The sequence below is a fragment of the Camponotus vicinus genome, unplaced genomic scaffold (genome assembly GCF_025532165.1).
Source record: "Camponotus vicinus isolate PSW18456_S1 unplaced genomic scaffold, iyCamVici1.0 SCAF_1, whole genome shotgun sequence".
Lineage (NCBI taxonomy): Eukaryota > Metazoa > Arthropoda > Insecta > Hymenoptera > Formicidae > Camponotus > Camponotus vicinus.
The window spans coordinates 27,986,832-28,001,708 of NW_028141945.1; positions in this window are offsets into that span (position 1 = coordinate 27,986,832).

The following is a 14,877-nucleotide window of genomic DNA, read 5'->3' on the forward strand; positions in this document are numbered from 1 at the left end:
GCGATGACCAAGGACTCTTTGACGGCTGGATAATGCCCTCCTGTAGGAGTAGGTCGAATTCCGTCTTTGCTGCTTGTAGTTTGTCTGGTGCTAGTCTGCGTGGCCTGCTGGCTTCTGGTTGGCCTGGCGTTGTCTGTATGTGGTGTTGAGTTCCGTGCTTTATCACCTCTTTTGTCCTTGTTAGCTTGGTGATGTCTGGGAAGTCTGCCAAGAGCGCATGGAATTCGCTCTTCTCCACTAATGTCTTTACCGAGAAGACCTGGTTGTAACACCTAGCGCCCGTAGTTGTTAGTCCTGTCTTCCTGTCGATGAACTTGCCCCTTTTCATATCGGGTAACAAGTCATAGTATGCGAGGAAGTCTGATCCGATGATGGGCTGTCCGACGTCTGCTATGATGAACCTCCACGGGAATGCTCTCCTTAGGCTGAAATCCGGCTTGATGGTTATGGAGCCGTATGTGATTATGCGGGAGCCGTTTGCCGCGAAGAGTTCATATGCCTCTGGTCGCCTTCTACTGCTTGCTAGCGTCTGCGGGAAAACGCTAACGTCTGAACCTGTGTCCACCAGGTACTTCGTTTTAGTATTGCGGTCTGTCACGTATAAGCGGCACGGTGTCGGGCTGTTGTCATTGGCCGCCAGCAATGAGTGCCCTACTCGTTTTTCTGGAATGTGCATGGTTGTGCACAACAGCGGGCGTCTGCTCCGAATCGTCGATGGTAGTAACATAGACCCTCCTTGATAGGTGTTTTGCTGCGTGGTCTACCTCGTGATCGACTTCGGGCTCGACTGCGTCCTCTCCGTAGCTCTTTGGCCATGTTGGTCATCTGCTCTGTGAGAGTGGCTACCTGCTGGGTAAGTGTCTCCATCTGTGATGTCCATGCGTTCTGTGGGCTACTGGCTGCTGCTGCTGGTGGACGTTCCGTGGCTAGAACGAGAGCTCGGCTGTTGACCTCGTGGATTCGGTCTGCCTGCTCTGCTACGTCTTGTAGTTTGTCGCTCTTCCTCGTGGCCAGGATGGCCTGTGTTTGCGGTGGAAGGCGCCCTAGCCATAGTGTCCGCAGCAAGTCGTCGGAGACTGTTGTTCCTGCTAGCGTTGAAAGGTGCCGTAGGAATTGTGATGGTTTCCTGTCTCCGAGCTCTTCTCTCTCCAGAAGTTGCCTGATCCGCTGCTCTTGCGAATCTGTCAGCCGTTGTACGAGAGCGCTCTTTATAGCTGAATATTTGTTGCTGGAGGGGGGGTTCGTGATTACGTCTTTAATCTCCCTCGCTTGTCGTGGTTCTAATTTGGACAGAACGTATCCGTATTTGACGTCATCGTCGGTGATGATGCTTAGAGCGAACTGCCCTTCGAGTTGCGCAAACCACAGCTCCGGATCGTCTGGCCAGAAAGGGGGGATGCGCATTGCGACTCGGTTGATGCTGGTATCGTCATCTTCCACGATTATTGTGCTCTCCTTCTTCGGCATGTCTGTTTTTCCTCCAACGTCGGGGTCACCAATGTAGCGCTTTATGTTCAGGCGTGTTCGTAATTCGCTCGTGGAAGGATTTGCAGAGGTTGCCGAGATTCTCATGAATAATCGAGGCGATGTAACAATAGTTGGTTTATTCTGTACACTATATACAATTATTTTTAGATTGTTTTTGGTGGCCCTTACAAGGGCCGTTTTTGTATGCGGAGTTATAGCCGCTCTCTATAAGTTATGTGTGGCCAGGCCTTAGTGACTTTTAAGGACCCTAGACAGTTGTTGTTCTCGTCTACTTGGTCCGTTTGCGTGGCCGTGCTGTGACTGGGCGTTTCCCAATCGGAGTCCGATTGAGTGCTCTGATCGATAGTGTGAACTGCGCCGACTTGAGTCCCCCTGTGGACACGGCTTAATGGGACCGTCTGTGAGGCCTGGTCTGTTCGTGAACACGGCGATGGAGATGGCGGCAGTGGTGAGACTGCTACTGGAACGCTCCAAGGTCCAGTTGGCGAAGTGTATCTCCGTATGCGTACGTCCCAGACTTCGAGCAGGTACCGTGGTGGACGAGTAAATCTCGGTGGTTCCAGGTCTATCTTCTCCAGTTTCCAGGGCAGAAGCTGGAACGAGACCTTTTTCTCTCCTACTGACTGGTTGGTTCAGGTTGCCCTGGGCGCCTCTTTCCACGGTGATCTGACCGGCCCTGGTGATCGGGGCGTCGAGAGTGGCCGTGGAATGTGACTCCTCCGCCGTGTAATGATGCGAGAGCGCGAAGCTCTTCCACAATTAATTCCTGAGGAGGTATTATCTCCTCGTGCAAAAAGAACAAGTCTTGGCTATCGATATAGAGAGCTATGATGCTGTGCTATTCTCAAGCCGCGACTCGGTGTTCTGTCGTCTCGCGCGGTCTTATATAGCGAGGCTGCCGAATTTCACTTATGCGAAATGGTTTGCCCCTGCGGCCATCTGTCGGCTTGCCGCGTACCGAATCGCCTTAGGGCTCGCACCGCCGTACGCGTAGCGCGTGTACGGCGTGCGGTTCAGTAGGCGCTGAATGTGTGGTGGATCATAGCCGCCACATATTTATATTGAAACAAAAAATATGTTGCATTTCTACTGCTCTATCGTCTCGCACAAGCAACGATTTTAGAGTATAGATCTGTCTTTATTGCATATATATTTAAATACAATTCTATCATTGCTCTCATTAGCTATGTCTCTTTATATATATAATAAAAATATATTGTGAAAATATTTATAAATATTACTTATAAATTTTATGAATATACATTACATCAAACAATTTGCATAATACATTTTATATTGTTAGTTTCTGATTACATCGATTTAACAAACGTCGTACATAAATTGTAATTTGTAGAAAGATATTTGCAAATATCCTTTTTATTGTATGTATACAGAATATCGCAAAGTACTATGTATAAGCGCTTGTGAGGAGCGCAGTAAATTGAACAATAAAGTCTCATAGCATTTACAATTTTCGTAATAATAATAGAAATTTAAATAAAATCGGAAATATGTATCTGTGTATGTGAGAGAGAAAAAGAGAGAGAGAGAAGCATTCGGCCGTTCGAGTTATCGCATGATCCAGCGTGTCAGGGCTTTTTGTCGGCGCGCGGCAAGGGGAGGGACAGCGCGGCGCGGCGATGACGGTGTAACGAGTGGCAACGGCGTGCACCGCGCCTATTAGAAGTTAGCCCCCCACTTTTAGAATTAACATATCTTGACTGTTGTGCTAAATTGTGCTAGGTTTGTGCTACATTGTTCTCGAATATTAAAACCGTAATATGAAAAATACAATAGAAAATTGAAAAAAACGATTATTTGAGTCAGCCCTCCACTTTTCGTTTTTTGTAATTTTTTTGACTGTATTAAATTGTACTAGGTTGTGCTATTATTGTGCTAAAGTATTATTTACAAAAAATGACACGAAAAAAAGTTATGATAAAAAAATAATTTCGACTAATGTTGAATATAATTCACATTTTTACATGTATTCGTTATCCGATCTAAATAATATTGCATATCTGAGTTGTGCTAACGTAGCACAAATCAGCACAACATTCGATTTTTCAAGAAAAACGATATAAAGGGCACTTTACTCTAGAGCGCGGCCCTTCGCGCTCGGATTCTATGTCCACAATTCGGCTTTCTGATTATTCGATAGATATAGGACTGCATATCTGAGTTGTGCTAACCTAGCACAAGTCAGCACAACATTTCTCAAGAACAACGATATGAAGGGCACTTTACTCTTGAGCGCGGCCATTCGCGCTCGGAATCTATGTCCATAATTCGGCTTTCTGATTATTCGATAGAGATAAGATTACATATCTGAGTTGTGCTAACCTAGCACAAGTCAGCACAACATTCGATTTTTCAAGAAAAATGATATAAAGGGCACTTTACTCTAGAGCGCGGCCCTTCGCGCTCGGATTCTATGTCCATAATTCGGCTTTCTGATTATTCGATAGATATAAGACTGCATGTCTGAGTTGTGCTAACCTAGCACAAGTCAACGCAATATTTGATTTCTCAAGAACAACGATATAAAGTGCACTTTACTCTTGAGCGCGGCCCTTCGCGCTCGGATTCTATGTCCATAATTCGGCTTTCTGATTATTCGATAGATATAGGATTGCATGTCTGAGTTGTGCTAACCTAGCACAAGTCAGCACAATATTTGATTTCTCAAGAACAACGATATAAAGTGCACTTTACTCTTGAGCGCGGCCCTTCGCGTTCGGATTTTATGTCCATAATTCGGCTTTCTGATTGTTCGATAGAGATAAGATTGCATATCTGAGTTGTGCTAACCTAGCATAAGTCAGCACAACATTCGATATCTCAAGTACAACGATATAAAGGGCATTTTACTCTTGAGCGCAGCTCTTCGCGCTCGGATTCTATGTCCATAATTCGGCTTTCTGATTGTTCCATAGATATAGGACTGCATATCTGAGATATATTTCCTACGATATATCAAAAACAACTCAGACATGCAGTCCTATATCTATCGAATAATCAGAAAGCCGAATTATGGACATAGAATCCGAGCGCGAAGGGCCGCGCTCAAGAGTAAAGTGCACTTTATATCGTTGTTCTTGAGAAATCAAATATTGCGTTGACTTGTGCTAGGTTAGCACAACTCAGACATGCAGTCTTATATCTATCGAATAATCAGAAAGCCGAATTATGGACATAGAATCCGAGCGCGAAGGGCCGCGCTCTAGAGTAAAGTGCCCTTTATATCATTTTTCTTGAAAAATCGAATGTTGTGCTGACTTGTGCTAGGTTAGCACAACTCAGATATGTAATCTTATCTCTATCGAATAATCAGAAAGCCGAATTATGGACATAGATTCCGAGCGCGAATGGCCGCGCTCAAGAGTAAAGTGCCCTTCATATCGTTGTTCTTGAGAAATGTTGTGCTGACTTGTGCTAGGTTAGCACAACTCAGATATGCAGTCCTATATCTATCGAATAATCAGAAAGCCGAATTGTGGACATAGAATCCGAGCGCGAAGGGCCGCGCTCTAGAGTAAAGTGCCCTTTATATCGTTTTTCTTGAAAAATCGAATGTTGTGCTGACTTGTGCTACGTTAGCACAACTCAGATATGTAATCTTATCTCTATCGAATAATCAGAAAGCCGAATTATGGACATCGATTCCGAGCGCGAAGGGCCGCGCTCAAGAGTAAAGTGCCCTTCATATCGTTGTTCTTGAGAAATGTTGTGCTGACTTGTGCTAGGTTAGCACAACTCAGATATGCAGTCCTATATCTATCGAATAATCAGAAAGCCGAATTGTGGACATAGAATCCGAGCGCGAAGGGCCGCGCTCTAGAGTAAAGTGCCCTTTATATCGTTTTTCTTGAAAAATCGAATGTTGTGCTGACTTGTGCTACGTTAGCACAACTCAGATATGTAATCTTATCTCTATCGAATAATCAGAAAGCCGAATTATGGACATCGATTCCGAGCGCGAAGGGCCGCGCTCAAGAGTAAAGTGCTTCATATCGTTGCTCTTGAGAAATTAAATGTTGTGCTGACTTGTGCTAGGTTAGCACAACTCAGATATGCAATATTATTTAGATCGGATAACGAATACATGTAAAAATGTGAATTATATTCAATATTAGTCGAAATTATTTTTTATCATAACATTTTTTCGTGTCATTTTTTGTAAATAATACTTTAGCACAATAATAGCACAACCTAGCACAATTTAATACAGTCAAAAGAGTTGCAAAAAACGAAAAGTGGGGGGCTGACTCAAATAATCGTTTTTTTCAATTTTCTATTGTATTTTTCATATTACGGTTTTAATATTCGAGCACAATGTAGCACAAACCTAGCACAATTTAGCACAACAGTCAAAATATGTTAATTCTAAAAGTGGGGGGTTAACTTCTAATAGGCGTGCCCCGCTGTCCCTTCCCTTGTCGCGCGCCGACAAAATGTCCAACACGCTGGACCGTGCGATAGCTCAAACGGCCGTATGCTTCTCTCTCTCTCTCTCTCTCTTTATCTCTCACACACACACGCAGATACATATTTCCGATTTTATTTAATATTTCTATTATTATTACGAAAATCGTAAAATGCTATGGGACTTTTTGTTCAATTTACTGTGCTCCTCACAAGCGCTTATATATAGTACTCTGCGACATTCTGTATACATACAATAAAAAGGATATTTGCATATAACTTTCTACAAGTTACAATTTATGTACGACGTTTGTTAAATCGATATAATCAAAAACTAACAATATAAAATGTATTATGCAAATTGTTTGATGTAATGTATATTCGTAAAATTTATAAATAATATTTATAAATATTTTCACACTACATTCTTTGCCTCAAAAGCATCGAAATAATAGATTTATATCGATAATATAATGGGCCCCTTCATCGCCCATTCCCGTGAGACGCAACCATAATATGTGTATTTTTTTCGTCTCTCCGATATATGCAAACGAGATTGAGGCGTCTTTTTCTAACGATATTCATTAGAATATTGTGATCAGATATGATAAATGTAAAATATGATATATGAATAATTTACCATTTTGGAAAAGGTAATTAATTTTCTGCTATAATTTAAAAAAAAATGTTGCTTCATACATTTTACACATTATTGAAATATTTTTCCTTACAAGAATTTCCTTCTAAGGCTATAGTTTATAGTAGTGTAGCGAAAGCTGCAGCATAAATTTCACAGCATATGCTATCAGGTTGTTAAAGCTTTTTAAATATTATATTATTTGTAGGCAACGGCGATGAAAGTAATTTTTTTTTTAGGCACCAATTTATCATATGTACAGCCGGGTAGGCTATCGTACATTCGAAGCTTGGTGTCATCAAAAAAAATCGCCAGCAATCACTATAATTTGCTCCAATAATTTGTTAGCTTTTGTCGCTATGTGACATGCTGCAATTATATAAGAATTATCGAAATATAGCACGCTTTCAAAATAAGAATCATCTCTTATGACGCGTAAAAATCGGTCCAATGATTCATCTCATCTGGATTTTTATTCTTATCAAATATGCCTTTTAGTTGAGGCAGTGTCTTTATGATCTCTGAATTAAATTTCGTTTAAATTTCGCTACCAGAATGTACATGCAAATCGTATCTGATGTAAAACATTTTTAGTAACCAGCACACAAATTAAGATCGCTTCTCGATTTTTTTTTAAATAACCAGCATACAAATTAAATTAGATCGCCTCTGGATTTTTTTTGAATAACCAGAACACGAATTAAATCGCCTCTGGAAGACTTTTCGAATAACCAGCACACGAATTAAATCGCCTTTAAAATACTTTTCAAATAACCAGCACACGAATTAAATCGCCTCTGGGTTTTTTTTCAAATCAGCACATGAATTAAATCGCCTCTGGATGTTTTTTTCTTTTGAATAATCAGCTCACGAATATATCGCCTCTGAAATAAATATTTTAATAACTAGAGCGCACATGCAAACCGCATCTGGTAATAAAATATTTTTAAAAACAACCAGCCCACGAATAAATCGCCTCTGGATTTTTTTGAATAACCAGCACACGAATTAAATCGCCTCTAGGTTTTTTTACACCAGCACACGAATTAGATCGCCTCTGGATTTTTTTTTTTAAATAATCAGCTCACGAATAGATCGCCTCTGAAATAAATATTTTAATAACCAGATCGCACATGCAAACCGCATCTGGTATGAAATATTTTTAAAAACAACCAGCCCACGAATAAATCGCCTCTGGGATAAATATTTTTTAATAAGTATTTTTTTAATTAATAACTAGAGCGCATATGCAAACTGCATCTAGTAAAATATATAATCTGTACGTGTATATATATATATTGTGTATAACTTACATAGAATATTTTCCACGTAACACGTTGCAACACTGTTTTCACGCAGCTTGTTACGCGTACGATTGTTACGGCGCCGCGCGACAGCGAGTATCTATGACGCGCAATACGAGAAAGAAAATGCAAGAGTATAATGCCTTAGTGTGCGCATACATGTATACTGACGTATACTATTACACGCGAAATGGAAGAGAAGGATGGTACGAGATTGTCTCTCCTTGTCACACAAACCGATTCTAGCGCCGTCTGTCTCGATATCGAGCAACTAATCTACGGGTCTGTTTTACTCTTTTGCCTCGATCTCACACAAACACATATGCACAAAAATTTTCTGCACAGAAATTTTTTTTACTACGCTTCTAAACGCATTTCTGACTGTTCACTTATATTCCTTCAGGAAATTCCGAGCTGAGTGTGCTCTTATTTTGTACGTACAAACTACAAAACTTTTATATTCAGCTAATATTGTTACGAGTTGATGTCAGAAGCCGATAAGAAAACTGTAATTTTCTATTTTTTCTTTATTTTAAACATAAAATGGTTCACTCTCATATTTCTTGCTATGTGTAATTTAATTGTGGAGAAGTATTTATTATTCTGTGCAACTAATAAAAAGTTTTCTGTGCACAAAATTTAGCGGTAATACAGGAAGGTCCGGCATTCTCTTAAACAATAATTTACTTTATAAACTACTTTATAAATTGTTCAAAGTGACTACCATTTTGGTCTACACACACTTCTGCTCTTTGAATTATTGATGTTGTAGACCGCAAAAGAAGTTCCGCATTGTTACGTATATTACAAGCGTCTGTTATTTTATTTAATAACTGCTCCCGATTGACTGGCTTATCCGCATAGACTAGAGATTTCATGTGGCCCCACAAAAAATAATCCAGAGGAGATAGATCGGGAGATCTTGCAGGCCAATTTATTGGACCTCCCCGGCCAATCCAGCGCTCAGGAAATTTTTCATTTAGATATCTTGTAACAATTTTGCTAAAGTGAGGTGGTGCTCCATCTTGTTGAAACCACATTTGTGTTCTGATGTTTAAAGGCAGATCTTCAAGAAGTTTGGGCAACTGTTCTTGTAATAAATGCAAGTATTGTTCAGCATTTAAATGATCTTCAATAATGATGGGCCCTATTAGACGATTACCGATTATACCGCACCAGATATTCACTGAAAATCGATTTTGAAAATGTGTTTCAATAATAGCATAAGGATTTTCTTCTCGCGGTGACCAAACGTGTGAGTTTCTATTATTTGTAATGCCGTCTCTCGTAAAACTAGCTTCGTCGGTAAATAAAATTTTTGTATGTATTTGCCGATTTCTTAAAAGTCAGTGACAAAAATTGACGCGTGCAGGATAATCATTTGGTTGAAGAGCTTGAACATTTATAAAATGGAATGGGTATAAATGGGTATAAATGGGTTTGCGCCGAAAGTCTTCTGATACTAATAATAGGAGTTCTGTCCACCGTTGCTAGTATCGCATCCTCGATTTGACGATGTCGCCTTAATGGTCTCTCAAGATTTTTATTTGGGACCGTACCAGTAAATTTAATGCTTCGGTGGACATTGCTAAAAACTTTTCGATCTGGTACTCTGCGATTAGGAAACGGTCGGTGATATTCTGTTACTGCTGCACGTGCGTTAAGGGCCGTCTACAATGGCCGTAGCATAAGGTTGTAAGGCCGTAGTCGTAAGAAATTGACCAATCACAGTTGATTATTCTCCTGAACTTCAACTGGGATTGGTCAATTTCTTAATACTACGGCCTTACAACCTTATGCTACGGCCATTGTAGACGACCCTTTATCATTACAGAAACCATAAATAAAATGAATATCGGCATATTCTTCATTGGAAAATGTACTCATGATTGGTAGGTAAGAGAAATTTCTAAGCTCTGTTTATGCGATGTTTTCACTTAAAACGACAGTCAATTTATTAATATTATCTTGTGTGGCAAGTGTGGAAAACAATGAATTATGTCGAGTATGAAGTTGCCGCATGAGCTGAAGCGAATGCGGCAACTTCATGCGCGACGTAGTTCGTTGTCTTCCGCACATGCCATACATACAATATTTTTTGTAATACCTGTTATTTCCGCACTACTAGTGTGGTAAGGTAAGTCATAAAGGTGCTTTTCTCGCATTAGTGCGAGAAATAACTACGTTTGCATTTTATCGCTATAACTTTGAAACAAGCGACTTTAGGACATATGTGTATTAAGACTTTTTGACTTAGAATGACACAAAGAATACACAGTTTCAGTGTGGACATCACGTTGCGGGACACCCTGTATATGGTTCATATTATACAGGGTGTCCTAGACCACACGTACACCCCTTTTCTTTCAAAAACTAAGCATTTTAGAGAAAAATGTTTCAGACGAAAGTTGTTTGGTTTCGAGGGGGCCATAAGATGGTACCATTGGTTTGACCTTGAAGAGTCATTTGAAGGTCACGTGAAGGTCACTTCAATTTCTTTAAATGGAATACCCTATATATTTTTGCACATTCTTATAGCTCATCTCGAGAGCTTTCCAAAACACTATAATTAAGTTAGTTTTCATTAAGTACTTTCCGAGTTATGAGGCTTGAAATAATTTCTTAATTTTACGTAAATCATAAAATATCTTGTAAAATATTCATTTTTCGATTATCTTACCTTAATACTTTTATGTACAAAATAATGAGAGGAATCAATTGATGTAAAGAAAACACATAGTTGTTTCGAAGAAAAAATATGTAATTTTTAATTGCAAATTACATTTTTTTTTAAAAACAACTATGTTTTTTCTTTACACCAATTGATTCCTCATTGTTTTGTATATAAAAGTATTAAGGTAAGATAATCGAAAACTGAATATTTTACTAGATATTTTATGGTTTATGTAAAATTAAGAAATTATTTCAAGCCTCATAAAGTACTGAAAAAGTACTCAATGAAGAAATACTTTATTATAGTGTTTTGGAAAGCTCTCGAGATAAGCTATAAGAATACATAATAAAAAATAGGGGGTTCCATTTAAAAAATTAAAGGTAACCTTAATTTTTGCTTATTACTTAATAATTATTGCGAATTTTGCAAAGTGGTAGAGGACTTTTCTTCTTAGTTTGACCCAATCTATCATCACTTTTCGTTTGGTCCCTCACGAATCGGACACCTTGTATATACAGGGTGAGTCTGATAAAAGGTCCACCGTGTTTTTCTCGAAAACGAAGCGAGATATAAAAAAATGTTTCAGACAAAAGTTATATGGCTTGAAGAGGGACATAAGATGCTTCCATTAGTTTGACCTTGAAGAGTCACCTGAAGATCACGTGAAGGTCACCTCCAACTTTTTAAACGGGACACCCTATATACTTTTACATATTCTTGTAGCTCATCTCGAGAGCTTTCAAAAACACTATAATAAAGTATTTTTTCGTTGAGTACTTTTCGAGTTATGATGCTTAAAATAATATCTTAATTTTACATAAACCATAAAATATCTAGTAAAATATTCATTTTTCGATTATCTCACCATAATACTTTTATGTACAAAATAATGAGAGGAATCAATTGGTGTAAAGAAAACACACAGTTGTTTTTAAGAAAAATATGTAATTGTTACACATATTTGTTAATTTGCAATTAACAGTTACATATTTTTTCTTAAAAATAACTATGTATTTTCTTTACACCAGTTGATTCCTCTCATTATTTTGTACATAAAAGTATTAAAGTAAGATAATCGAAAAATGAATATTTTACAAGATATTTTATGGTTTATGTAAAATTAAGAAATGATTTCAAGCCTTATAACTCAAAAAGTACTTGAGGGAAAAATATTTTATTATAGTGTTTTGGAAAGCCCTCGAGATAAGCTACAAGAATATGCAATAAAAATAGGGGATTCCGTTTAGGAAATTGACGATGATCTTCACGTGACCTTCAAATGACTCTCCAAGGTCAAATCATTGCCACCATCTGATGGCCCTCTTCAAGCTATATAACTTTTGTCTGAAACATTTGTTTATTTAACGCATTGTTTCGGAGATATTTGAGCGTATTATTTAAAATCGGACACCCTGTATAATATAGATACATATATAAATATATTTTTATATATAACATGAAGTGTTGTTTGTTTATGTCATAAAATTTATAACTTTTTAAAATAATATAATTTAGAAATTAATTTAATTAGAAAAAAAGTAATAATTTAAAGAACCGGAACCGTAACCGAAAAAAACCGTAATTTAAACGGTTTCGATTTCCTTTATTTATCAAGAAACCGAAACTGGAACCGAAACAGTTATTAAATATTTTATTAAACCGTAACCGAAATCGAACCCTAATTTTGTTTCGATCCGGATCCCTGATTATAACACATTATTGTGTAGAATGATATATCAAAATTTAAATTAACTCTTATACAAAACATATTATATTACCGTATTTTTTCTTTTTTTTTTGCTGCTGTTGCTTCTCCTACTTCATTTTTAGGAGTAGCATTCCTCTTCTGAAACATATCAGCAATGTCAGTATGTGAATGTATAAGATGAAAGCATAAATTCGTGGTATTTCCCGCAGTTTTCACAGTTTGCTGGCAAATTTTACATTTTTCACCTTCAGTAGGTTTTATAAAAAGCTTCCAAGAGTTGCTTTTGAGAGGCACTGTGAAATATAAAATTGAACAATTTGTATTATTTTTTTAGTGATAGAACAATATAAATATTCAATACTATACAATTCTATTATTGAAGAATTAATGTCAAACGAGTATGACAATACTTAAAAAAACGAAGAATAATGTACAGTGAATACGTACTGTTGTAGAATGTGAGGATAAAAGTTTCAAGTTAGGTGCTGGGATTCGATTTTTTAATTTACTTTCAAGAAAAATACATGCACAAACTTAGAGTTACATGCACATATTACACACATCTGTAGAAATGTGTATTCGTAGTTATAAATCATGTACGTTCTGTAAAATTATTAGAAACAAACAGAAAGCACATAAAAATAATAAAATCCCACAAATGAAAATATGAAATCACAATAAAAACAAAATCGAATATCATGTTCATTGTTTAATTTGTATTCATCTAGTGGGAGTTAAACTGAATAGTTTTTTTTTAAATTCTTTCAATTCTTTTAACAATTGAAATACTCGAAATCAACGATAGAATGAAATGAATTTCTTTGTAGACAAAGCCGAATACTTTATTCAATATACTTCAATAATCACTTTATTCAATATCATCGACTATTCGACTTACAGATAATCCATTCTTAAGGCCATTCCAGAATACGTTGCAAATGTTTTGTTGCCAGTTGCCAAACTATTGTAATCCAATCAGCGTTAAACTAGCTTGACGCTAATTGGATCACAATGGTTTGGCAATTGGCAATGGGATATTTGCAACGTATTATGGAATGGTCTTTATTTCAAGTAAAGTCTTGTGATTTATTTATTAGACGTCACTGACCAATCACAGCCATTCCTCTGAAGAATGTAATGGTAACATTCTTTAGGAAGTCGATTGTGTATCAGATTACTGGGTGAAAATTATAAAAATGAACAAATTTCAGATGAATAGCTGTGATTGGTCAAGTAAACTATTAGCTAATAAAAACATTCGATATTCTGAGATCTAGTATCGATACATGCAAATATTGTTTGATGAAATATCGATGCAAAATATTAATATTTCTGTTGCAAAGTATCGATACCTGCAATATCGATACTGTATCATACATTCCTAAGATAGATGTGATGTACATCGCTACCAGTAGTAACATCATGATAGAATTTATTAGACCACCTAATTCCGCAAACAGCCTGTAATTAAATAGCGCTAATAGTATTTTCCCGAACGCACAAATAGGTATAGTATATGTGTGATTCACATTTTTTTATTCTGGATTTGACACGTTCAAAAAGTACCAAAAAAATACTAAATATAATGTGATACAATTGCTATTATTGCATGCGAAAGCACAGTTAATGGGAAAGAAAAATAAAATTTGGTTTTTTAAGTAATATACAGGGTGTCGCAGACCACCCGTATCAGCCGAATATCTTAAAAACTGAGCGTGGCAGACAAAAGTATTTCAGACAAAAGTTGTAAGGTTTCAAGTAACGCATTACATGGCGATATCAGTATGAACTTGAAGATTGTTGTCAAGGTCACGTAAAGGTCACCTTGAATTCTGTAAATGGAAATCCAAATTTTTTATTGCATATTCTTGTAGCTTATCTCGAGAGCTTTCCAAAGCACTATAATTAAATATTTTTTCATTAAGTACTTTTCGAGTTACGAGGCTCGAAATAATTTCTTAATTTTACATAAACCATAAAATATCTAGTAAAATATTCATTTTTCGATTATCTTATCTTAATACTTTTATGTACAAAATAATGAGAGGAATCAATTGGTGTAAAGAAAACATAATTGTTTCGAAGAAAAAATATGTAATTTGTAATTAAGAATTACATATTTTTTCTTAAAAACAACTGTGTGTTTTCTTTACACCAATTGATTCCTCTCATTATTTTGTACATAAAAGTATTAAAGTAAGATAATCGAAAAATGAATATTTTACTAGATATTTTATGGTTTATGTAAAATTAAGATATTATTTTAAGCATCATAACTCGAAAAGTACTCAACGAAAAAATACTTTATTATAGTGTTTTGGAAAGCTATCGAGATAAGCTACAAGAATATGCAATAAAAAATAGGGGGTTCCATTTAAGAAATTAAAGGTGACCTTCATGTGACCTTCAAATAACTCTTCAAGGTCAAACCAATGGTACCTTCTTATGACCCCGTCGAAACCATACAACTTTTGTCTGAAACATTTTTGTCTTAAACTTATGGATTTTGAGATATTTCAGTGCGTAGATTAAAATGGTCTACCCTGTATATACAGGGTGTAATTGAAAAAGCGCCCACGGAACAAATAACGTTATACCTGATTAAAAATCAAGTCGAAAAGTCCTAAACCATTTTTTTCTA